This window comes from Schistocerca serialis, chromosome 4, assembly GCF_023864345.2.
Source record: "Schistocerca serialis cubense isolate TAMUIC-IGC-003099 chromosome 4, iqSchSeri2.2, whole genome shotgun sequence".
Taxonomy (NCBI): domain Eukaryota; kingdom Metazoa; phylum Arthropoda; class Insecta; order Orthoptera; family Acrididae; genus Schistocerca; species Schistocerca serialis.
In genome coordinates this window covers 852239449-852267223 of record NC_064641.1, presented here as the reverse complement: position 1 = coordinate 852267223, position 27775 = coordinate 852239449, and positions in this window count along the sequence as shown.

Below are 27775 nucleotides of genomic sequence, written 5' to 3'. Positions count from 1 at the left end.
GACCTAGCCTCACTCCGACTGACCAGCTGCCGAGCTGATAGCGCCCCTTAAATGCATGTGAACAGGCAACCTTTCCGTTTTCCCACCAGAGTGAGACACCAAAGCTACGACTGCCACATCGGCGCCACCGCCAGAAACGGAGGGCGACTCCTTTACACAACGTGCTGCGGCGCGCTCTTCAAAACAGCATTTTTTTTTACCACAGCTTACAGAGGACTTTGAATTTACAAAGAGGGGGTAGTTAAATAAACCAATATTTGAGGAAAGTGTGTGTGTAGTCATGAGTAACTTACGTTTTGGTAATCCATGACGCTGAAGGGTACGCACAGAGAGCTGTGCCAGAAAAAAAAAGAAAAAAGCTGTTCATTACAGAATTTAGGCCTGTGAACCATGGCAAATTCCTGTTTAATGAATTCTGAAGTAGACTGATGGCAATAAAATAGGTTAACAACTTAGAGACACATACGTGCAGTGTAGTTGTTAGACATACGGTTTTATTTGGATTGCTCGAACTGATGTACCGTTAGTTCAATCCATAACTCTAGTGCTAATAATAATAATAAGAAAAGGGGAACTGATTGATGACAGTGCATTGATTGCAAATGGTCAACTAGTTTTCCACCATAATTTTACAGAAACTAATTGTCTACGAAACAATGAATTTAAGGAGACAGCATGAGCTAGACAGTCAGCAGAGTGCAATAGGCTACCTCCAAGTTCCTTTGGAAGAAAGCCCTCCCCGATGATTACCCTAGATGGTGTGTTTGTGTCACTTCATAGTGCAGTGTGACTACTCAATAGCGTGTGGGCTATACCTATAATCATATGAATTTTGGGGATTTTCGTCAAGATTTTCTCATATTAATATCGTGTGTTTTCTTATTAATGACTTAGTGAAATGTATGGAGAATATGAATTGTTTGTGTTAGGTTAGTCATTTTATTTATTTCCTTCCTTTGCTGAAACGTGCAACAGGACAGAGCCCTGTTTACTGATTAACAATTTTGAGCAGAGAGGGAATGTTTTTTTGCTTTAATATACTGAAGTTATCTAACCCGCCAGGGTAGCTGAGCGCGCTAATGCGCTGCTTCCTGGACTCGGGTATGAGCGCCGGCCCCGGGTCGAATCCGCCCGGCGGATTGACGACGAGAGCCGGTGTGCTGGCCAGCCTGGATGTGGTTTTTAGGCGGTTTTCCACATCCCGCTAGGTGAATACCGGGCTGGTCCCCACGCTCCGCTTCAGTTACGCAGCTCGCAGACATCTGAACTCATTCACACTATTTCGTGGATTCCACTAGACACAGACAGTTGGGGTACACTAATTCCATCCTGGGGGGTACGGGGTGGCAGCAGGAAGGGCATCCAGCCACCCTTTAAACTTAACATGCCAAATCCCATTAGCCATGGCTGACCCTGCATCGCTGCGGGACAAGGCACAAGCGATAGATAGATACTGAAGTTATCTCTAATCTTAGGAGTGTGATTGTTGGTATGATGTTTTGTCATTTATCAGCCTGAAAATGGGGCAGTGAGATCAACAAACGTTTGCTGGCTCAAGGCAAAATATTGTCTAATAACTCAATCAGAGAGTAGGTCGACGGTGTTTCCCACATTCCTGTCTGACCAGAACTAAATTAGTGTTTTGACAAGGAGGCCATAAGCCTGAAAATAGTGGATATAACGTAGTCAAGTGTTATCTGATCATAACGTTTAAAAGGACTCTCACTCTGTGGGTTAACTAGATAAAGATAGATCATTACATTGGTTTCATGACACATACATAACTTGATTGCTAGTTGGCAAAGGCCAAATTAGATAAAATTTAATGTGTCAAAATAAAAAGCTTTTCGATGAAATTTGTGACCTACCTAATGTGCTACAGTATAATTTTGTACTATTTTAATTTGATGTTTGGAGTTAATCAAAGATTAATTATTGAGAGTCTCATTATGAGTAAATAGTGTCATGTAGGATCTGTTTCAAATATGTATTTTCTTTATCAGAGTTTCTGAATGGTGACTAGGGAATATTCATAACAGTAAATGTTTATGGAGCCTTTGAAGGCAGGGTGTTCAGTTTTATTAATTACATTGAATGTTTACTTATTTTTCAATGTTTTGCACAATTGATGGATAGGTAATGGACATAGCAGAACATGTTTTGAAGCCATTGTAGGCTGAGTATTTTATATTATTGATTGTGTTGAATACTTACTACTTTTTCAATGCTTTGCACCGACCAAATTTTGTTTTTGTTGAGGTACACTGTCACCCTTGTCATCAGTGTTTGATTATTATGTCTTAGGATAATTTAGTGTGTTTACTTAATGAGTAGCAACCTGTACTGGATATAAATGTGATGAATTGCTTAAGATGATTTCATTTATAGAATTTTTGTAATCTTATGAAAGTTTAGATAATGGGTACCAACCTGTATTGGATATAAGTGTTATTAATTGATTAAGTTGACTTCATTTATACAATTTTTGTCGTATTATGAATGTGTGTACATAATGAGTACCAATCTGTATTAGATATAAGTGTAATTAATTGAGGTGATTTCATTTACAGAATTTTCGTAGTGTTACGAATATTTGTAGGAATGGCCACTGTCTCAATCGTATTCTGTTGTGTGGTCTTGGCAAGTTAACTATTTCAACTGATGTATCTTGAACCTTGCCAAGCACAACAAAAAAATTAATAATGGAATGGTGTAGCATGGAGATTAGGGTCTCCTGCTCGTGGCACCAATTGAAAAATGTCCTGGACTCTCGTTCCATCGGAAAGACAGCCCTGGGTCCATTTTCTTCGAAGATACCCGAGAGTGATGAAACGGAACTTGTTGTCCCGTTCCATATTTTTCCAATAAATTCCAGTACAGGAGAACTATAGCCAGAGTGCTTTGACTCTGCAGAAGTGAATTCCGTGTATAACAAACAGAAGAGAATGGACTAAGTGGTGTTTATTTGTTTATTCATTTTATTTCATGTGTGCCACGATAGTGGACTAATGTAAAATAGGGAAGGAATAATCTTGTGTGTCCGTATTTTTCTGGATTTCTGTTGGCTACCGAAATTTGGCCACGTCTGGTGAATAGCAATGAGGTGATGATGTTTCTTGTGCTCCCCCATAACTATTTATTTGTTGGCGATGTTAATAAAAATACATGGTTTAAACTCGTGCCACTGGGAAAAGTATCAGATTTTAATGCCCATTGATTTGATAAAGACTTGTGAAATACCCTTGCGCCTAGCCTGATTTGTTTGTAGTGTCTTTGCTGAACTTGTTCTGAGTCACCTACAGCCATTGAATGTAATAAGCATGGGTTTAGGTATAATTGTGTGTTTGAAGAAAATTACATTGAAACCAAGTCTGTGCTCCCCTGTCCCATTCCATAATTACGTGGCGAAACTGAACCATGTTAACTAGAGAGACCAGCTGTGATGATGTATATTGCAAGAGAAACACGGCTAGTTGTTGAAATGCCATCAGTACTGAATAAATATCATTTAATCTATACCCTCGACTGATTATTTGCTCCCTCCATCATACAGAATAGGTGAAAGTCAGAACCTCAGTCGAATCCTGGGTCGTGAAAGCAAATAAAAGCTATATACTGCCCATCACGCCCTGCATAGGTGCCTTCTGTGATGGTTAAAAAAAATATTGCGTTATCCGTTGCGTTCAAATTTTTACCGGTTGGTTAAAACCTTCGCTAGAAATTGTTAGTAACCGGCAATAACTTGCAGGGGCCAGTAATTTCGTGGACCACACGAATTTAAGAAACCATTTACTACTGACGGTAGCTTGGAGGAGCGGTAGGACATAACAAAGCGACGGCAATCTTCCTACTTAGGTAGAGTTTTACCAGCACCAGTACTGGAAGTTACGTTGAAACTTACTGCATTCACCATGAAGGTCTTCTTCAGTAAGTGGATAATCTGAATGTATTGTTCGGTGGCAGGAAGAACTATTGTGCTTGTGCATGTAATAGTTGATTTTCAAATATCCTGGAATTCTCTTTCACATACATCAATGCAGTGACTTCCAACTTTCCAGTGATATGAGCGTGTCTTAATGATTTCTCTGCATGTGTATCTGTGCTTCATTGACGTAACTATCAAGTTTTATCGTCCATATGTAGTCACACGTAATGGTAGCCGTATCATGTCACAACATTCATTTGCCCTTTACAGTCAGAAAGTAGCAAAAAATGCTTAATATACGCAAATTGACACAGATAGTGTTGGTAACTGTGGAGTATAAAGTATCACGAGAACAAGGCTTCAGAGTGTGGGAACATGAAGCCAAAATTTGTTGTAACAATTAAATTAATTAACAGCAACTGAAGAAGAATACCAAGTTTCAGTTATTAAAACTGATCGTAACATTTAACAGACCTGACAGAAATCTTCTTTCACATACAAGATAAAGTCTACGCTAAAGTGATAGGGACCGCCGTGAAAATCGGTAGCGGAAAATCACATCTCCGGCTCGCAAAAGTTAACTAAATTTGTTTATGCCATCATTCGAAGCAGTGTCATTTCTGTTTAACAATACCATACTTAACTGATGATTTATAGATTACATGGGTGAGGATGCTCGCTTTTTGCGCTTAGTAAATGTTTCGCCATCGTGTATGTAAATTGTTGTTGCAGCGTCACGAGAACTACTTTGTAACTGACCTGTTTAATGATATAGGTAGCTTGGCTGGTGACAGATTATTCTGTTTTGTAGTCTGGTGTATTATTATGGGAATTTAAATTGGGAATTTATTACAGAATAAACCTCAGGTCATCACTTGAATTGATCTGCTACTTCATTACCCTGAACATCTGCTTAAAAAAGTTAGTGAAAAGGCCTCAGTTCAGGAAAAATCAATAAAACCTTGATATTCCTTAATAGTTATTGATCGCTTCTGTAGGAGAATCAGCTTAGGAAATGCTCTCAAATACACTAATAATCATAAACGTGTGAGCTGGTATGGAATAACCTCGATAGGAAATTGGACAAATATCAGATGAGTTACTGAACATCAGGAACACCTTTTGCTATACATTTATTTCAGGATTAAATCTTTGAAAAAGAAGCGCACGAACAAACGTATATGTAACAGAAAAAAATATAATCTACCATGGAGTGTTGGTACTGAATATTGCTAATATTGCTGATAAAACAGTCTGAAACGCAAAGACAAATAACACGATCATTTGAAATCTGGAGTGCCATGGAAAAGATGGGTTACACACGCACACATTCAGACTAGCCATTCATCACAGGGAAAGAAGTTGTTCAATATCTTAACAAGAGAAATAAGGTCTAAACTGTGTTAGAGAAAGACTAGCCTCGACGGTCGAATACTTTAACAGAAAATTATTCCCAAATTCGTAAAACATTACGTGAGTCAGCAATTAAGAACAATAAATGGGAACAACAACACGTGGACAATTCTTCCGAAATGTCACCAAGTAGCTATCCACTACAAAACAAACTGATAAAATATAAAAAAAAGTTGATGACAAGGAAAATCACGAAATCAAACAATAAAACATGAGGATTTATTTTAAGCAAGGAAACTGGTTCATTTGCAAGGACAGAATATTAAAGTAAAAGCCCACGAACAAAGCGCTTAGTAACAGCTACCAACCATCCACAAAGAAAACTCACTCAAATCTGCACAAAACACATTAGCCTTTTATTAATAAGAGTATTGAATATTAAAAGCATACGCACTGCTCATTAACAGTTACACGATTTATTCAGGAATCTAGTCGCGCTCATAGATCCACGTGGTCTCGTGCCCCACGATCCCAAATTTATAGAGCACAAAGAAAACACAGCAATAAATTCCAAAAATAGCGAAATTGTTCTCTATTCCTGCCTACACAAGACATCCGGAATTATCCTATAACAGCTGAAACCTGCTAAGAAATCCATTAAGGACTCAGTTAAGCTGAAACTTACACATTCACTAATTTACAACACTAAGGACTAAAACTAGATGTTACGTCTTGGACGATTCCCAGTCCTGTGAGGATGCTCGGTACTCACCCACAGTCCCGATGGCGGACCAGAAGCCGTTGCACAGACAATACGCACTTTCCATCAGTGCGACCTTCACAAACGCGACACATCATCTTTCCCCGGTGTCTCTATGGCCTGGAAGAGTTGCTCTTTGCTATGTACAAAAGTTGACTAAGCTGCCCTTACACTCAGAGAAACTTACCCCAAGTCCAAAACAATGTAGGTACTCCTACAGACGACAAACACGCTTCCAAGTAGACAAACAGAGCGATGGAACAAGGAAAACCTAGGGCGACAGCCGGCCGCTGTGGTCGAGCGGTTCTAGACGCTTCAGTCTGGAACCGCGCGACCGCTACGGTCGCAGGTTCGAATCCTGCTTCGGGCATGCATGTGTGTGATGTCCGTAGGTTAATTAGGTTTAGGTAGTTCTAAGTTCTAGGGGACTGATGACCTCAGATGTTCAGTCCCATAGTGCTCAGAGCCGTTTGAACCATTTTAAACCACAACCAAGAGATGCCACGTTTATCAATAGCGCAAGGAAATCTGACATTCGTTAAACAGCAGACCCTGTGTGGATCACCTAATGTGTTGACTACATTGACATAAAATTAATTTAATGCCTTCAAACCCACAACAAAATAAATCACATCATAGGGACTGAGAATGGGTGTCGTTGAAACATTAATAACAAGGACCTACGGCATCACAAAGAGCCTTATTAACTAATATCAAGGTCAAGAAGAAACACATACACACCAAAAAAACTTCTGCAACACCTCGGTTCTGAGAGTTCCGGAACCTGTATAGAAAATTAGAATAGAGATCAACATAAACATCATTTTGGCCCTTCTTATTGCTCAAGAAAACCACACAGTGCGTGTTGTACCACCATACAGCGAGACCTTTAGAGGTGCCGTTGCAGACTGCTGTACACACTAGTACCTCTAATGGCAAGTAAAAGTCCTCTTGCATTGATGCATGCCTGTATTCGTCGTGGCATACTATTCACAAGTTCATAAAGGCACTGTTGGTCCAGATTGTCCCACTCCTCAACGGCGATTCTGCGTAGGTCCGTCAGAGTGTTTGGTGGGTCACGTCGTCCATAAGCAGTCCTTTTCAATCTGTCTGGAGGACATGCTGGCCACTCTAGTCGAGCGATGTCGTTATCGTGAAGGAATGGGGCGCTATGGGGGCGTGAATTGTCATCCATGAAGACGAATGCCTCGCCAATATGCTGCCGATATGGTTGAATTATTGGGCGGAGGATGGCATTCACGTATCGTGTGGCCGTTACGGCGCCTTCCATGACCACCAGCGGCGTACGTCGGCCCCACATAATGCCACTCCAAAATAGTAGGGACCCTCTACCTTGCTGCACTCTCTGGACAGTGTGCCTAAGGCGTTCAGCCCGACTGGGTTGCGTCCAAACACGTCTGGTTGAAGGCATATGTGACACTCATCGGTGAAGAGAAAGTGGTGCCAAACCTGAGTGATCCTTTCGGCATGCTGTAGGGCCCATTTCTACCGTGCTGCATGGTGTCGTGGTTGCAAAGACGGACCTCGCCATGGACGTCGGGAGTGGAATTGCGTATCATGCAGCCTAGTGGGCACAGTTTGAGTCGAAACATGACGTTCTGTAGCTGCACAAAAACCATTATTCGACATCGTGGCGTTGCTGTTAGCATTCCTCCGAGCCATAATCCGTAGGTAGAGGTCATCCACTGCAGTAGTAACCCTTGGGCGGCCTGAGTGAGGCATGTCATCGCCAGTTCCCGTCTCTCCGTATCTCCTCCATGTCCGAACAATATCGCTTTGTTTCACTCCGAGGCGCCTGGACACTGCCCTTGTTGAGACGGGATCGAATTGTGGTATTGACGGTCTAGGCATGGTTGAACTACAGACAACACGAGCCCTTTTGGAATGACTGGAAATGATCGGCTGTTGGACTGCCTCTGTGTCATAGGTGATACTCATGCATGGTTGTTTACATCTTTGGGAGGGTTTAGTGACACCCCTGAACATGCTGTATCGTTCTACTGATTAGTCTCTCATGTCAAAATATAATTAAGCATGCAATGCACACTGTGAGTGACTACTGCGAGTACAAGGCTGCTATAAAAAAGATGGCCATGAAAACGATTGATAACCTTCTAAATTTGCCGAAGTTGCACAACGTTACTGGTATAGCTGGTGAAAGACGAGATGCTGTCGTCTGCATGTGGGCGCTCCCGAAGCTGCCAGGTTCGGTGCCACATTGAACTGCGGGAGATGACCCCACATCCACCAGTGATTGTCTCACAACCGCGAAAATATAAAGTTTCGCCCGGGTGTCCGAACGTGTTTACAACTAACTGCTCTCTCGCGACTGTACTCCAAGACGGTCGAGAAGTCAGTCCTAGCCTCTACTGTTGCTCAAAACCGTCAAAAAAAAAAAAAAAAAAAAAAAGAAAAAAAAGGGCAGCCGTTCCCCCTGATGATCTTGAATAAACCTGTCATGGCCCAGAAATGCTTACCGTGCCAACCATATTTTCTAGCAGGGAGACCCGATCTTTCTCAACCAGTCACTGCAGTGCAGTACACATTCTGTTCACCGAAAAAACAGCACACGGTGTCTGGAGGTCCTGCATCCAAACCTCCGGTGCATTTCACAAGATGAGAAAAGCTTCCTAGTGAAATCAAGCTTCGTCACGTCCATAGAACGGTTTAGTGGGCGCCGCAAAGAAGTGTCATTTCGCATTCAGCCATGGCATTCCCACACTCTTGCTTTGGCCGCTGTCTGAACAAGGCTGATCGCCAGAATGGCGGCCCATAAACCAATGCCCTGCAGGGCCCACGGCCAATTTCGGTGACTACAAAGGAAGGTTAGCAAAGAGAACTCGCCTGCATCTCGGGGAAAGTTCTGAAGCTGCCCCTAATGCAATGGTCACTTCCAGCATCCAAAAATCTCTCTCTGTAGCTGAGTTTAATTCTACTACTGCTACACAAGTCATGCAAGGACTGTGAGATCAATCCATGGTTTTCCTCTCCATCTGAACAGTCCGTGGAAGACGGTACCGACCGGCCGCCGTGTCATCCTCAGCCTACAGGCATCACGATATGCAGATATTCAGGGGCAAGGATCAGCTCTCCTGGCTGTATGTCAGTTTACGAGACTGCAGCCACTACTTCTCAATCAAGTATCTCCTCAGTTTGCCTCACGAGGGCTGAGTGCACCCGGCTTGCCAACAGCGCTCGACAGACCCATCCAAATGCTAGCCCAGCCCAACAGCGCTTAACTTCGGTGATGTGATGGGAACCAGTGTTACCACTGTGGCGAGGACGTTGGCTAATCAGTGGTTTATCCTAACCCTAATAATCCACCAGGTTAATATCAATCTGGGAAAATTTAGATACACCAAAGGCGAATGCAATTGTATGATAATCACCGCAAAAAAATGAAATGGGGTTTGCCTGACAGGTATTACCACGGCAGTGGCCTGCCCGGAAGGCATCACCATCTTTCACCGCTATATATAGCACACAGTTGACCAGTTTAAATTTATAGCAGCACTGACGCCTCAGTGATACTATTCAAAAATGTAAAAATGGGAATGGGAATGTGATTGTCAGTACAGAGACACTGGAGCTTTCAAGTGTACGTGCTTCTTCCAGGATATTCCATGAATCAGCATTTATTTGTGAGCTGTAAATATTGATTCATTGGATTATCATGTAGCTTTGGCTCAGGTGGTCACCTGAATGATAAATAAAATAGTATTATACCTTTGACAAGTGATATTACCCCTCGCATCCTTCTTAGATTTAGTGGTAAGATGGCCACTGGATAGCACGTCAAAAACTGAAGACAGATCGAACATGGAAAGATGAAGAAGGTTTACTGAACCATGAAAAAGGAAGCGAAATAGAAACAGTGAATGGCTCAAGTTCAAGATACGCATCACAGATCAAATTTCAACAGTTACGGACCCATGGTTAGGCGTTACGGTCTAGGGCTGCGAAAGAGAGGATCAGTGTTCAAATCTTCCTCATATCCTTTATTCTTTTCACAAAATTATGAAATGTCCTTCTGGTCTGTTCATTGTATTCAGATTTGTGTCTGTGTCGTGTTGTAACACTCGTTTGCAACAGCGACGTGTAGGGAAGGGACCTCCAGATTTACGTACCTCCTATCTGTCGTACACAAGTATCACATGGTATGCCTCTTGCCTTCTGTTTTGAAACTTTTCACTCTTGAATTCCTTTGTTGTAACATAGTTCACACCCGCTTATTTCTTGTTTCCATGTGTTTGTGAGAGATCATGTGGCATCTCGTCTACTCTCGCTGTTCATCATGTTTACTTGTGATGGCAGTATTTTCTTGCCACATAACTCATATTCCGTAACCAATGTATAGTATGACGGTTGCCAAGACTACAAAAGGAGGACCACAAGTCAATGACCGGTTAGAAAGTACATCATTTTGTGAAAAAAGTGTGGGGCACGAGGGAGATTTGAACATGGCTCACCCACTCTGCAGTCCAACACCTTGATCACAGAAGTACGACGTCATGGTTCTGCAACACGCTCGATGTTGCAGATCTTGAGCTTGGGCCATTCACGGTTTCTGTTTTGCTTCTTGTTTCACAGATCTGTACCCCCTCTTCCGGTTTTCATACTTGGTCTGTGTTCTGTTTTTGACGGGCTATCGACTGTACTGCTTTACTATTAAATCTGACTGGGGTGCGATGGGGAGTTTCCCTTCTGAGTATCTTCGTAATCTAGGTCCGTTCATTGCAAGTTCATCATAATCATTCCTCTGCAAGGCATAAGGACGAGATATATAAAGTTACTCAACATATTTACTTCTCGGTGGAAAGGAATGAAAACAAGAGAGCATTTTGCTAGAGGTCTCCCAGTTGTGCACAGAAAGCTGGGCGTGACATGGCGTGAGGTCAGTGCGACTGTAGCACCAAATGGGGCGTGCTCCACAACGTGTGGCAGCTGAAGCAAAAGGGGAAAGACAGAGTGTGTCAATCAGTGAGCATTTACGGTGCTCTGTGGTGGTATTCTTCATTACATAATGGCCCGGAGACTTCATTTGGATGACTTCACAGGGGAACAAACATCAGGAAATTGGAAGATGGACGAAGTGTGACGAATGTAGCCCCAGATGATGATGATGATGATGTTTGGTTTGTGGGGCGATTTCGAACCTTCGCTCAGCCCAATCTCGCCACTTACAGGATGATGATAAAATGATGAGGACAACACAAACACCCAGTCATCTCGAGGCAGGTGAAAAATGTAGGCCAAGAGTTTGGTATTGCTCACAGAATTATTTCATGTGTATGGTGAGTGTTCCAAATCACTGGGGAGGAGGTGGTCGACCACAGTCAATTACAGCACCAGGTGGCCGCTACATTGTCCAACAGGCAAGAAGGGATCCATGTCCAAATACAAATGAACTTGCAAGCACATCGAACAGGTTAGCAAGGCACAAAGTCTGGCGCTCCACATTGGCAAGGCGACTGGATGGTGGTGTCTTTGCTGACAACCATAACACTGTGGTGCGCTGAGACCTACACATCGGCGGCACCGTTTGAGATGGTGTCAAGAGCGTAGGAACTGGACCAACGTCCAGTGGGGTCGTGTGCTCTTCTCGCATGAGCGCAGGTTCATTCTGAGTAGTTATTCTGGATGTAACGTCGCACGGCGAGAAGTGGCGTTTACCTAATGCATCCAGACACATTGTCGAGCGTGATCGTTTCGGTGGACCTGGTCTTATGAAGTAGGGAGGCGTAATGTTGTATGGGAGTAACGACCTCCAAATATTTAAACACGGTAACTCATCGCTCAATGTTTTTGTGACACTGCACTTCCTCCCAATGCGCGTCTTTTCAAGGATACATTCAACTTTGGCTTTATTTTTATGGATGTCAATGCAGGAATAGCGAAGGTGGAGGAACACTTGGAAGGAGAGGATGTTTAGGGAATGGACTGGTGTGCATGTTCCTCCGACTTGCATCCCATCGAGTGGGTTGCGTTTCAGAACGTCCACGTGCAGCAGCGACTATCCACCAGTTGGGAACCGCGCTCATAGAGCAACATAACGCCCTACCGCAACAACTCATTACCAAATTCTGGGCCGGCCGGAGGGGCCGAGCGGTTCTAGGCACTTCAATCTGGAACCGCGCGACCGCTACGGTCGCAGGTTCGAATCCTGCCTCGGGCATGGATGTGTGTGATGTCCTTGGGTTAGTTAGGTTTAAGTAGTTCAAAGTTCTAGGGGACTGATGACCTCAGCTGTTAACTTCCATAGTGCCCAGAGCCATTTGAACCAAATTCTGGTCAGTACCAGAGCACGTTGCGGTGCATGCATTGCCGTCCTTGGAGATCACACATACCCTTTAAGAAACTATGACCCGCCGTTTGCAGTGTCGAGGGGTCCATCACGAATCACGGCGACTTGAGTGTAATTATTGACTATGAATAAAAGTGTCATTACGGTTTGTCTGATTTCGTTCCTTCTGTTATCTCCTCTACTACACTGTAGCACTTCTTTCTGTGTATTGTCCAAGTTTCATTCTTATTTGGTAGTGACAAATGCGATTGGTTCTTTCGTCGTTAAGGGGGTGAACCGTCAATTAGGGCGGTTCACAAACAACAACTCAAGTACACATGTTATTCCAAAAACGTTATCCTGGAAGTAAAGGCCAGGAGGTGCTGGTGAAATAACACACACTGGTTAAGGTCATACTTTTTATTTTAAAGGCTTTCTCGATAATAAATTTATAAGTCTGGCATTTAAAAAAATAAAACAATTTCAAAAACAATTTTGAATAGCTGGCAAATTTTCTTTATGAAAAGGAGATTGCCAGGTATGACGTTAACAACATACCAATAGTATGATTTTAACTTGACATATATATATATATATATATATATATATATATATATATATATAAGACAACAATTTAAAAAAAGCTCTTTTAAATAGCTGGCAAATTTTCTCTATGTAAAGGATATTGCAAGGTATGACGTTAACAACTTCCCAATAATAAGATTTTAAACTTGTTATATCTATAAGAGAACAATTTCTTAAAAAAAACACCTTTAAGTAGCTAGCTTGTACTAAAGCTAAAATAGTTGTGTCTCGCCATTTAAGTGACTTATATTACACCAGTCAGTTGTTACAAGATAAATGTGAATAAGCCAGCACACAAACCTTCACATTAAAGGCAGTTCACCAAAAAAATTTTCCTTAGCTCGGTGAGGGAGTAACCGTGTAAAGGGGCCCAAATTACAACAGGGGGAATAGTTACTGGTGGTCTACAGGGCCATAGCAGATCAGCCCCAAAACTTCCATTAGAAGCCACCACCTCCCCGAGTTACGCAAAACCAGAAGATGTAGCAAGGGCGCTGCCTGCACAGACTCCGAACCACAGAGACACGCGACACCGAACCTAAATCACCCAATCGAGGTGTGAATGAAACGACCCGACCAAGGAGCAATTACCACATTCCTGTGGACAGGCAAACGAAAACTGTGGTGGGAAGATCCCAACAAAACCACTGGTGAAGAAACTCATACACTTCACAAGAACTTGAAAAACCCCTTTATATATATATATATATATATATATATATATATATATATATATATATATATATATATATATATATATATATATATAAACAGTACTCAACTCCTCACACTCCACCCCAGCGCCGGGAACACGTCGCACTTCGAAATGCTCGTCAGAGCCAACCGCTGCCAGTGGTTTCAACGGCCGATAAGAAGACATAGGGTCCCACGCATTGATCCCCTGCACCACGGCTTCTAAGCTTCATAAGCCACGTACATACGGATAAGGCAGACTTAGCCCCTGACAGCCAAGAGGTCGGCCAAAGCACGTGGCGAGCAGTTGACGACCCCCAACAGCAGGGCCCCGCTCGCGTCACCACCTCTCTCGGTCACCGCCCTGTACGTACTCCTCGATCGTCACACGACCGTACACTTGCTCCACCTCCCGCCAGAGGGCGGTAGCGATCCAAACAGCGCGCCAAACCGAAAGCGCCACCGCAAACACTAGACGCGAAGCGAAAGCACTCCGCCTGGCGCGCTTTTCGAAGATCCGGACACAACTACGGCTCAGGGGGTACACTGGGATGGAATTTTTTTGAGCCTAGCTTTTTTTTGGCTTAAAATCTTCCTTAGAGGGTCTATTTCTGAGATTAATTCATATAATATGTGCCATAAATGTTAAAATATGCTGAAAACCGTGTTTTACTGCATGGGTGTCTGTCGCATTCGAGCGCTCGAATGCAATCGATGTAACATATCGAATATATCGAATACCACGTCCACGTGAAAAAATGTGTATGAGAGTGCCTGGACGACCAATCAACACCAGAACCACCGAACATAAGCTGCAGTAGAATGAGATTTTCACTCTGCAGCGGAGTGTGCACTGATATGAAAGTTCCTGTCAGATTAAAACTGTGTGCCGGACCGAGACTCGAACTCGGGACCTTTGCCTTTCGAAGGCAAGGGAAGGTAGGAGACGAGGTATTGGCAGAAGTAAAGCTGTGAGGACGGGGCGTGAGTTGTGCTTGGGTAGCTCAGTTGGTAGAGCTCTTGCCCGCGAAAGGCAAAGGTCCCGAGTTCGAGTCTCGGTCCGGCACACAGTTTTAATCTGCCAGGAAGTTTCATATCAGCGCGCACTCGGCTGCAGAGTGAAAATCTCATTCTGCAAACACCCCCCAGCCTGTGGTAAGCCATGTCTCTGCAATATCCTTTCTTTCAGGAGTGCTAGATCTGCAAGGTTCGCAGGAGAGCTTCTGTTAAGTTTGGAAGGTGGGAGACGAGGTACTGGCAGAAGTAAAGCTGTGAGGACGAGGCGTGAATCGTGCTTGAGTAGCTCATTGGCAGAGCACTTGCCCGCGAAAGGCAAAGGTCCCGAGTTCGAGTCTCGGTCCGGCACACAGTTTTAATCTGCCAGGAAGTTTCATATCAGCGCACACTCGGCTGCAGAGTGAAAATCTCATTCTGCAAACACCCCCCAGGCTGTGGTAAGCCATGTCTCTGCAATATCCTTTCTTTCAGGATTGCTAGTTCTGCAAGGTTCGCAGGAGAGCTTCTGTTAAGTTTGGAAGGTGGGAGACGAGGTACTGGAAGAAGTAAAGCTGTGAGGACGAGGCGTGAATCGTGCTTGGGTAGCTCATTGGCAGAGCACTTGCCCGCGAAAGGCAAAGGTCCCGAGTTCGAGTCTCGGTCCGGCACACATTTTTAATCTGCCAGGAAGTTTCATAAGCGGCAGTGTACAGGTCGGGGCAGTTGGAGAAATCGACCGTGGCGGAGCACGCGCTGTGTGAGACCGACCACGTAGTGAAATCCACCGGCACTGAAGTTCTTGCTGTAGAGAAGAGCTATCAAACCGTCTTCTTCAGGGAAGCTATAGAAATACCCAACGAGAGAATAGCTTCAACAGAAATAAGAAAACCTCAAGGTGAACGGATCCTGAATTCCCGTGGTGCAGCGAATGACTGTTGCATGTAGCAAGAGGAGAACCGCAGTGGAAACGACGACGGAAAAAAACCTTTGGACGTTTGCGCGCCAGGCACATACAATATGCGGTCGCGAGATCGACTCCAGTCCACCACCAGCAATGGAGGCTGAAGCTTGGACAATGCCAGCCACTCGTGCTGGGGAAACGCTAGAAAAATCATCAAAAAAATGCCAGCCGAAGAAACCGAAACGAAGACAACAGGCAGCTTGTCAAGAATGAGAAGGTTAGAACGGGGGCGACAGATACTGTCTGGCCATTTTTAAACTCAACTAGTCTGACCCTCCTTCCTCCCCCCACCCACTCCTTACGGACAGAGAAATCCTTCCGATAGAACTGGTGTTTTCACCTCTAGCTGAACTAGGTAAGTTAGAGGAAGTGCTTGTCAGCGCATTCCTCTCTGTTCTTGGGAGAAAGGTATAGGAATGTGATAGTTCAGTGATTCGTCGTTTTCAGTTGCGTTTACTTTAGTTAAGTTGTGACAGGGTAGCGTTTTGTGTTGCTAACACGTTTCACAGTGACTTTAGGCTTTAATAAGAGTTTCATAACCTCTCAGTTCTGCGTTAGGCAGTGCTGTTTCCCCACTCAGTAATCAGTGTTCAGCAGTAGCGAATTATTGAATAGAGACACAAGTTCTGCAAATGTCCTTGTGAGGAATACAAGAAAGTAATATTTTTCCTTTATCTTTAACAATTATCTCAGTTCAAATTCAAATGTGTGTGAAATCTTATGGGACTCAACTGCTAAGGTCATCAACCCCTAAGCTTACACACTACTTAACCTAAGTTATCCTAAGGACAAACACACACACCCATGCCCGAGGGAGGACTCTAACCTCCGCCGGGACCAGCCGCACAGTCCGTGACTGCAGCGCCTCAGACCGCTCGGCTAATCCCGCGCGACAACCTCAGTTCCTCCACAGATACGTGCCTCTTTGAATCTTAAACTACTGCTTGCTAGTGGATGACTCGTCATGGTTGTTATGTTCTGATTGTAACTGTGTAGATGCGTATTGAAACAGTTTACTTTGTCTTGAGAAATAAAAGATTGCCATTGTAAATTATGGAACTAACTCACCGTTTATGGAAAGAGATCTCGGAGACTCCTGAGTTGTCATCAACACCAAGACTTTGTTAACGACAAAGAATAGGAGAATCCTTTTAATGTTATGTGGGAATTAACCCAGCTCGCGCTATTCGTCCACGAGACTCAGAGGGCCATACACACGGACACGGGTTCCCAGGTATATGCCATGTTTCTTGACTTTCGCAAGGCGTTTGATACAGTTCCCCACAGTCGTTTAATGAACAAAGTAAGAGCATATGGACTAACAGACCAATTGTGTGATTGGATTGAAGAGTTCCTAGATAACAGAACGCAGCATGTCATTCTCAATGGAGAGAAGTCTTCCGAAGTAAGAGTGATTTCAGGTGTGCCGCAGTTTAGTTATGAGCTTGTGGATAACATCGGAAGTTTACTGAGGCTATTTGCAGATGATGCTGTAGTATATCGAGAGGTTGTAACAATGGAAAATTGTACTGAGATGCAGGCGGATCTGCAACGAATTGACACATGGTGCAGGGAATGGCAATTGAATTTCAACGTAGACAAGTGTAACGTGCTGCGAAGTTGGAAGTCCCCAGCAGAAATATTGAGGCGTGCTCCCCCTATAGCCATCCATAATAGCGAAAGTGTGGCCGGTGTAGGATTTTGCCGACGAATTAACCTCTCGATTACGTCTGTTAAATGTCCGATGTGGTCCGGTAACATGCTGCAATTTCGTCCATAATAATTCCACCGTTCCTTGGGAACATGAGGTCAATGAACGGCAGCAAATGATTTCCAGTCAATGATCGGTTCAGTTGTACCAGAGGACCCACTCCACTCCATGTAAACATCCCTCTCCCCCCCCCCCCCCCCCCCCCCGCCTCCCATTATGGAGAAACCACCAGCTTGCATCGTGCCTTGTTGACGGATCCGTGGCTTCGTAGGGTCCGCGTCACACTCGAGCCCTACTGTCAGCTCTTACCAGCTGGAATCGGGACTCATCAGCAAACATAAACACAAACATACCCAAAGGCTTGCAGACAAACAAAAACTACACGAAGCGAAATGTAGTGTGAGGAGGGCTATGCGAGAGGCGTTCAATGAATTCGAAAGTAAAGTTCTGTGTACTGACTTGGCAGAAAAGAAATTTTGGTCTTATGTCAAAGCGGTAGGTGGATCAAAACAAAATGTCCAGACACTCTGTGACCAAAATGGTACTGAAACAGAGGATGACAGGCTACAGGCCGAAATACTAAACGTCTTTTTCCAAAGCTATTTCACAGAGGAAGACTTCACTGTACTTCCTTCTCTCGATTGTCGCACAGATGACAAAATGGTAGATATCGAAATAAATGACAGAGGGATAGAAAAACAATTAAAATCGCTCAAAAGAGGGAAGGCCGCTGGACCTGATGGGATACCAGTTAGATTTAACACAGAGTGCGCGAAGGAACTTGCCCCCCTTCTTACCGTAACTCTCCAGAAGAATGTAGCTTTCCAAAAGATTGGATAAGGGCACAGGTCATCCCCGTTTTCAAGAAGGGATGTCGAACAGATGTGCAGAACTATAGACCTATATCTCTAATGTCTATTAGTTGTAGAATTCTGGAACACGTATTATATTCGAGTATAATGACTTTTCTCGAGGCTAGAAATCTACTCTGTAAGAATCAGCATGGGTTTCGAAAAAGACGATCGTGTGAAACCCAGCTCGCGCTATTCGTCTACGAGACTCAGTGGGCCACACACACGGGTTCCCAGGTTGATGCCGTGTTTCTTGGCTTCCGCAAGGCGTTTGATACAGTTCCCCACAGTCGTTTAATGAACAAAGTAAGAGCATATGGACTAACAGACCAATTGTGTGATTGGATTGAAGAGTTCCTAGATAACAGAAGGCAGAATGTCATTCTCAATGGAGAGAAGTCTTCCGAAGTAAGAGTGATTTCAGGTGTGCCGTAGTTTAGTGTCGTAGGACCGTTGCTATTCACAATATATATATATATATATATATATATATATATATATATATATATATATATATATATGAGCTTGTGGATAACATCGGAAGTTCACTGAGGCTATTTGCAGATGATGCTGTAGTATATCGAGAGGTTGTAACAATGGAAAATTGTACTGAAATGCAGGAGGATCTGCAACGAATTGACGCATGGTCAGGGAATGGCAATTGAATCTCAATGTAGACAAGCGTAATGTGCCTCGAATACATAGAAAGTAAGATCCTTCATCATTTAGCTACAATATAGCAGGTCAGCAACTGGAAGCAGTTAATTCCATAAATTATCTGGGAGAAGGCATTCGGATTGATTTAAAATGGAATGACCACATAAAATAATCGTCGGTAAAGTAGATGCCAGATTGAGATTCATTGGAAGAATCCTAAGGAAATGCAGTCCGAAAACGAAAGAAGTAGGTTACAGTACACTTGTTCGCCCACTGATTGAATACTGCTCACTGTGGGATCCGTACAAGATAGGGTTGATAGAAGAAATATAGAAGATCCAACGGAGAGCAGCGCGCTTCTTTACAGGATCATTTAGTAATGGCGAAAGCGTTACGGAGATGATTGATAGACTCCAGTGGAAGACTCTGGAAGAGAGACACTCAGTAGCTTGGTACGGGCCTTTGTTGAAATTTCGAGGACACACCTTCTCCGAGGAATCAAGCAGTATATTGCTCCCTCCTACGTATATCCCGCGAAGGGACCATGAGGATAAAATCGGAGAGATTGGAGCCCACACAGAGGCATACCGACAATCTTTCTTTCCACGAACGATACGAGACTGGAAGAGAAGGGAGAACCGATAGAAGTACTCGAGATACCCTCCGCCACACACCATCGGGTGGCTAGCGCAGTATGGATGAAGATGTAGACGCAGAATTAAATTATATGTGACGTATCAGAATGCTATATGCTGTTCCTTCCGAGTCACTTTCCGACACCTGTCTGCTAATAAGTCGTTATTGCTTTGCGCGGTTTAGTTGTTTCATCCTGACCACTAAAGCAACAGGCAAGTAAGAGTACGTGAGGGAGGAAAGCAAAAGGAAAAATAGGTGGTTAACAAGTAACAGTATGCTTTCATTTTAACTATCTTCTGGCAAGATAATAAACGGAGAACAAATAGGCATCCTTTCGACGATGTCGACTGCAATACAGTCCTTCAATTCTGAAGCTAGCAGAGGTAAAGCACAGGCAGTGAAAGGTTATGTACGATTGTACAGAAAGCAGACTTCAGTTATAAGAGTCGAATGATAAGAAAGATAAATAGTAGTTGGGAGACAGTGACACTAGGCAGTGGCATGTCCCCAGTGTTGTTCAATCGACTTAAACGAAAAGGTAAAGGAACCCAAGGAAAAACTTCACAAGCGTGTTGAAGTTCAGGGAGAAGAAATAAAAAGCTTGACATCAGCCACGCACATTGCAATTCTGGAAGAGATGGCAAAGGTCTTAGAAGAACAGTTAAAGGAATGGATAGTGAGGTTGTAAGACGAACGCCAACAAAAGTAGCACAAGTGTGATGGTTTGTTGTTCAATGAAATCGAGCAGTGCTGAAGGAATTGTATTGGGAAATGAAACGTTAAAACCAGGAACTGGTTTTGCTATTTGGCCTCAGGATAACTGATGATGATGGAAGTAAAGATAATATAAAATATAAAAAGGCAATAGTAAGAAGAGCGCTTCTGTGCAAAACAAATTTGTTAACATCGAATATATATTTAAATTTTACGAAGTCTTTTCTGAAGGTATTTGTAGTGTGGAATGTAGCCTTGCATGGAAGTGAAACGTGGAAAATACACAGTTCATATAAGAAAAGAATAGAAGTTTTTGAAATGTGATGTTACAGAAGGTGCTGAAGGTCAGATGGGTATATCAAATAACATATGAGGAGGTAGTGAATCGAACTGGGGGTGGAGGGGGTGTGGGGGTGGGAAGGCGGAGGACTTTTTATGACACATCTTAGCTAGAAGAAAGAATCCGTTGATGCGATACATCCTGAGGCATCAAGGACTCGCCAAGTTGGTAACGGGGTAAGGATGGTCGAGGCTTTACTGTAGGAACCAGGCTCATATGGATGTAGGTCGCACTGGTTACACATATAAGAAGAATCTTTTACGAGGATGTCTTCGGACTGAAGACCGCAACAACAACGAACAGCATCAACAACACTGATTCTGCTACGAACCCGCAACCGTTCTGTGAATGGTGAGAAATTAACGTACATTTCCATTTCTGTATTTTATCACTCAGATTCAGCAGCATGCCTTTTTAGGGTTCTGTGTCTCACTCGACAAAAGGATCATTTTACTGTCCGTGTGTCCTCCTGTCAACTGTTCAAAACCCTTTTTCTCAGTAATGGGTACATGTATCAAGTTGAAATTTATGTCAAATGTGACGATGTAAAAAGGTGAAGCATGTGTGGTACCCCTTATTTGCAAATAAGAGCGCGATTTACTCTATTTCCAGTTTTGCTATTTCTTATCCGTGAAGTGAATGAATCAGTGTTGTACGGCATAAGGAGCGAGAGGTAGGTTCCCACGGTGGCTTGCAGAGGCGGTTGGCCATCTGGCGCTTTCACAGCCACTGGAGTGAGGTGCCGATCCAGAAATCGCTAGTGACAGCAGCAAAGAGATATGTAGGGAAAGTACATTTATTTTGGAGCGAATCAAGAAACTGTTATTAATAACTATTTGCTAACGAAAGTTACCTTTTGCCACTCAGATATTAGGAAAAGTCTATGGATCATAAATAACATCTTCCAGTAATTTTATATTGCCAGTAAACGCTGACATTAATAAAAAAAATGAATAACTTTGGGATAACCGAAGATGTACGAAATTATACAAACTACATCGATTGTACGCTCATGTTACAAACTGTGCGCCATAGTGGGTAGTCTTCGATATGATTGCCTTTCTATCTGGTCATGCTATGACAAAATTTGCCTTCATTTGCTTGCCTTGCTTTGACATGTGTCCACATTTCATGAGCAAACAACCCATTTCCCTGCAATGTCACACTCAGTTTTTCAAAAATATTAGCTGCAAACATCACCTCATATCTCCACTCTTGACATCCTATTTTTGCAACAAAATCATGAGATATCTCCTTAGTGTCTAGAGATAAAATAATTTCATCCTGTAATGCCCAGACTCTTTTTAATACTTTGCCCAAGCTCAGCCACCTCACACTGTTATGGTAAATTACATCCTCATGTTCTGCCCCCACCTCCTCGAGATTTGAACTGTCTGTGATGGAGTGCCCTTGCTCTGATTGTGTTCACAACACCAACAACAGGATCTACCACATGCTTTAAGTCTAGTGCAGTCTTGTAGAGGCTTTCCTGATGTAAAATACAATGAAAATCCAAAATATCACTGTCTGTGTCTTCAGCTTGTAACTTGTTTTTTAAAAGTTTCACCATACCTATATTTTTCCCACAGAAAGCTCTGGCCCCCTCTGTTGTAATGCTTACCATTTTGTTCCAGGATAAGCCACTTGTTTCCACACAATTAACGATACATTCTAACAAGTCCTGACCAGTGGTTCTATCTTTCATGGATACTATACCAAGTAATTCCTCGGTGATGACGAAATGTTCATTAATTCCACGAATAAAGATGAGTACTTGTGCAGTGTCTTCAATATGTATGCTTTCACCCATTGCCAGTGAAAACCAAACAAAATCTTCGCTCACAGTCTTTAGCTGGTCTGCAAGTTCGTCACTAATTAAATCAATGTGCCGCGTTATAGTCCTCCTTGACAACGAAATGCTCTCAAATTTGGTTTTAACCTCAGGACACAATACACTTGCACACTCTACCATGCACTGTTTAATAAACTCGCCATCCGAAAAAGGATTGTTTCGTTTAGCAAGGTTAAAGACGACCATGAAACTTGTTTCAGTAGCACTATTTTGAAGCGGTGTTTGCTTCGCAACTGCTTCTTCAAGCGTTTCACGAACTCCGCTGCTTTTATTTTTCGTTCTTCATCTGAAAGTTTGCAGCCAAAGTCACTGTGTTTTGTTTCGTGATGTCGTTTCAAAATGTACTCCTTGAATACGGAAACTGTATCATGGCACAGTAAGCATGCGGCTTTATTTCCTGCACCAAAAAAGAAATATTTGGTCGTCCAGTCTTCATTAAACTGTCGGCACTTATTACCGACTTTATGCTTCTTCTTAGGAGCCACGATTGCACTGAAGTAATATATATATATTACGTTGTACTGCTGCACAGACAAAACAAAGTAAACCACCCGAAAAAGAAGAAAATTGCTCTGAACGTCGTACTATTCACTCGGCGCGGGAGAAATACAGCGCTCCCATCAGCCATCGCGTGGAGCATAAATTTTCAGCCATTATCAGGATACACAGTGCTTTTTTCCGTGCCCGTGGTGGCTGATGGTAGTGCTCCCATAATCCACCGCGCCAACATGCAGCTAGGTTGGTTGCGTGACTGTAGAGACATCTGTCGGTAGTGTGTACTACCAAGTAGCGCAGACGCTCGAGGATATTTTTAGTTGCGCGGGGAAGGGAAATTTTGTTTTTCCTGTGATTTTTGTAAAACCCCTCCCCGGGCCACATGTGGCCCGCGGGCCGCTATTTGCCCACCCCTGCTGTAGATCGTGCTCTCTTACCGTTAATAGTTAGCTTACAATCAGTGTGAACAAGTTCATTTTACGCACCATAATGGCATCCGATGTAAAAATTATTTGCACAAAAAAACTTCTTCCGGCTTCATTACGTAAAACATAGACAGTAGTATAGCACTTTCAGAATCTGACTTCGGTGCTGTGGCTCTACCAGGGGACATAAAACTACCAGAGCATCTCTACAGAACAGGTGGGAAGAATTCCTACGCGGCTCACTAAGTCAGTTCAAGGACGGACTGACTCAATTATCGCAAAATTCAGGTGGGAAAGCGTGGCCATTTGTACTGTACGCCCCTTATACTACTTTCTACGGACTAGCCTGCTAAACTGGAACACATCTGGAGGTTTAATATGAGTGGAGGGTTCTTGCAAGTTTCTAAATCAGTGCCTTCAGAAGATACGGCCACGTATGTCACATAATTCGACGTTAGCAAACTCAGTCATCAAAACCTATGGGGCTAGAAATTTGGGAAGAAGCAAGGTTTCACACCAGAAACAAAGGATAAAATCTGCGTGAATATCACGCGAAAAAAAATTTCAATTTTTATCCGACTGCGTGTCTGTCCATCTGTAAAGACACCTTTTCTTTTGGAACTAATAGACGTATATAAAGTTCAAGTTTATATCACATACAGTGATATCCATTGATAGTGTAAAAATGTTAAGCTTCTAAGTCAATACAATCAAAAGATACGGCCATTTGTGTCACATATTTTGATACTCGCAAACTCACTCATTAGAACCTATAGAATACTTCCCCTTGACGTAGAATCACGGTATTTGGCAAGAAGACAGGTTTCACAGAACAAATACAGGATAAAGAATAATAAAACTGTTAATCTGTAACTACATCACAGGAAAAAATTGTCATTTGTTATCCAACTTCGCACTTGAAATTAAAACATTCTCGAAAGTTTTGGAAACCCATGGACTGATATCTCCAGTATCAATAACAGGCAAAAATCGCCGAAATCGTCGATTTTCGGAATGAATGAACACACACAGCTATAAGCATAGCTGTGTGTGTTCAGAACTCTCAGCGAGCAAGTCTTACTCGCACCTGGCCAGTTTTTAATTGCAACATCGAATTATATTATACACAAATTGTGCTTTTGTGTAGATGCTTCAAGTACCTCAGAACAGCCTATCAGAAATGGTTCTTTGTGCGTATTTGTTTCTATACAATCGCGAAAAACTATGACCTAAAATGGCAGCATCTGGCACAACACTACATTCTTTCTGAAACGTAATGAGTGAATCAACAGCGTATTTCATACATCTCTTCTTTAAATACCTAGTTTTCTTGTTTCAAAATTGAGTGTCTTACAAAATCTCAGTTTCTCGTAGCTATTGCTTCCACGTATTGTTTCCAGAAGAAGGAGCAGCTATCACCTGCATGACGTCAGTAAAAGAGCTGCATTTGGCTTTGCCCTTTGGCATACCTGTGTTTTCCAATAGATAAACAGTGCCATTGAGAATGTCTTTTAGACCTACTTGTTTTACATTCTGTTTTTGTCTTCTACTAGTTTATGATCTTCGATTCAATTACGTAGTGCTTACGAAGGACAAATGCTATAATTTGAAGCGTTCAATGGCCGTTACGACCTTAAGGCTGGAACGCACTCATTAATTTTTATGCCTTTCGCTATGCATGTCCCTCCCTTTGTACTTTACGATGCTGTAAAGTATTTACTTCGAACTAAGTAATTACTTGAACGCTATTATTGCTGACCTCGTGGGAGCATTCTTTTTCATTTTCGATGTCCGATAAGTCGTTTGTCGCTTGTTTACTCTAGAGCTTAGCCACTCTCTCTTGAAGCGCACACAATATTTTAATCGTTCCAGTTACGTTTCAGGGCTTCATTACACACAATTAAATTGGTGATCAGTACGTACTTCACTCTCTTACACTGCAAATTACGTTGCTCGCGTGGAAAATTTTGCAGTGAATTAACAACAACCCTGTACAACAATTCACACTGATCGGAGATACTTTAAGATGTTATGTAATCCTTTTGCTAGGTCGTCATTTTCCCTCAGAGTACAGAAAGTTTCATCATGGATTGTTCTACACTTACGTGCAAATCCCCCCGAAATAATGAAAATTCTGTTTAACTGCAGACTGACTGCTTGAAACATCACAATAATTTCAAAGGTTTACACATGGAATACAGTACTTACTGCCATAATGTTGGGAACCAAAACCAATAATTTGAGAGCAATTGAAACAACTTACACAAAGCTACGAAAGGTTACTGGCAGAATACTTGTGGTATTGTGACCACCACATATACTGTAGCTGTTGCTGCTACTTAAGGAAATTTGGCGATCAGGTACTTAAATGGATTTGCCAGTTAGTGACAATAGGCGCTTTTATATTGATAAAATGATGTTTGTCATCAAGTTTTTGAGCCTGGGCCTTGTCATTGCAGCCACGAATTTTGTGGTGCATTCTTCATTTCTTGACGACAATTTTGACAGTTTGTTGCCTCCAATAGAGCTTCTATTATTTCCTTTTGCCCCCCCCCCCAAAAAAATTGGTTTTCTTTCCCTAAATATTTCCTTTGAGTATATTTGAAAGAAACTTGTTGGTCCAAATAAAGTCCGAAAAGATTTTCCTTTTTTGATTAGCTGCTAAGTGCTCATTGATTAGCTTCAAATCATCTTCATTGGATTTTATTTTGGTCTAACTAGACGTCTTTTGCCACAATTCTTTAGCTTCCAAGCGCTTTCTGCCCCCCTTCAAAGTGTCCAGCTCTCACAGATATCAGAGGACGCTTCTAAAGAACTTTTTCTGAAATTAGTTTTTCTTTTCTAGATTAAACGACCTGTTCGCTATCATGTTCGTTCTCTTAAAGAAGAGACTAAAACTGGTTATTATCCTTCTGACACCGAAATACCGTTCTATCACTTTTTATGTACTATGAAACAATTGATGGATTGCCAACTGTCGCTGTCAGTTACCAACATCCAAACTACTACCTCCACACTCGCCACAGTACAGTTTCGTAAAAATAAATCAGATCTGAACACATGGCTTCGCTAATCGTGTACGTACCTATATCTGATTTATGACTTTGCAAACAACAGGCAGACCTAAGTCCACACACATACATACGAGGGGCGTTCAGAAAGTAAGCTCCGATCGGTCGCGAAATGGAAACGACTATGAAAATCCGATAAAGCTTTGCACAGATGTGTTGGGTAGTGTCTCTAGTATAACCCCAGTTAGCATCACGTCGCTCTTCTCATTTCTGAGCTCGCAGTGAGTGCGTAAAGATGTCTAGAAAATAGTGTCTGCCGCCAAGTACGAGGGCCTGGTGAGAAATTTCGCCTGAAGCTATGCAGCTAACATTACATAACTGTCGTGCTGTTTCGTCTTCACGACAATTCTCAGCCGCATTCTGCAGGGGCAATGAAGATGCTCCTGCATCGTTATCAAATGGAAATGTTAGATTACCCACAATACAGTCCGCAATTGTCTCCCCCTGAGTTTCATCTCTGGTCACATGAACTGCTGTCTTTGAAGACAACATTTTGACACAGACAACGAGATGTAGGCCAGCGTGGAGAATTGGCGGAAAGCACTGGCGGCTGCCTTCTATGATGAGGCTATTGAAAAGTTGGTACAACGCTATGACAAAAGTCTAAGTCAGAACGGCGACTACGTAGAGAAGTAGCTGAAAGGTGTAGCTAATTGTTACAAGTAAAACATTTCTGATGTTCACTGTGGTTTCAATTTGGCAATCAATCGGAGCTTACTTTCTGAACAGGCCTCGTACATAAAGAACGTTTCAATTAGTTGCAAACATTTTGTTATGAAGGGACAGTTTCGTCTAGATTCTGGCAGTGTTACTGTGCATTAGTGTCGCTAGCGCGTATTTTCTTTCGTAAGGTTATGAATGTTCAAAATGTTCAAATGTGTGTGAAATCTTGTGGGACTTAACTGCTAAGGTCATCAGTCCCTAAGCTTACACACTACTTAACCTAAATTATCCTAAGGGCATACACACACACCCATGCCCGAGGGAGGACTCGAACCTTCGCCGGGACCAGCCACGCAGTCCATGACTTCAGCGCCTTAGACCGCTCGGCTAATCCCGCTCGGCGGTTATGAATGTTTTAACTGTTACGCATCTCTTGTAAACTTTATTAAGCAAACAGGGCATAATTACTTGTAACCGGACAGAAACCATAATATGGAATGGTTATTCCAAGATTACTAATGTCACACATGTAGTCAAATACATTGACGGAAAAAAAATCTCAACACCAAGAAGGGAATGTGTGACATAACGAAAGTTGGCAGGCGTGTTTCTGCATCTGAAAGATGATATCTATTCAAATTTCGCGCCACTCGCGTAAGAAGGCTCTAGTAGCACCACTACGAGGATGCAAATCAGGTTTGCTTTAAAACACGTTGTAACGGTCATGAGCGTTAGCTGCTTTTGGGACTGGACGTGGTGCGTAGATGTTACTCAAGAATGCCT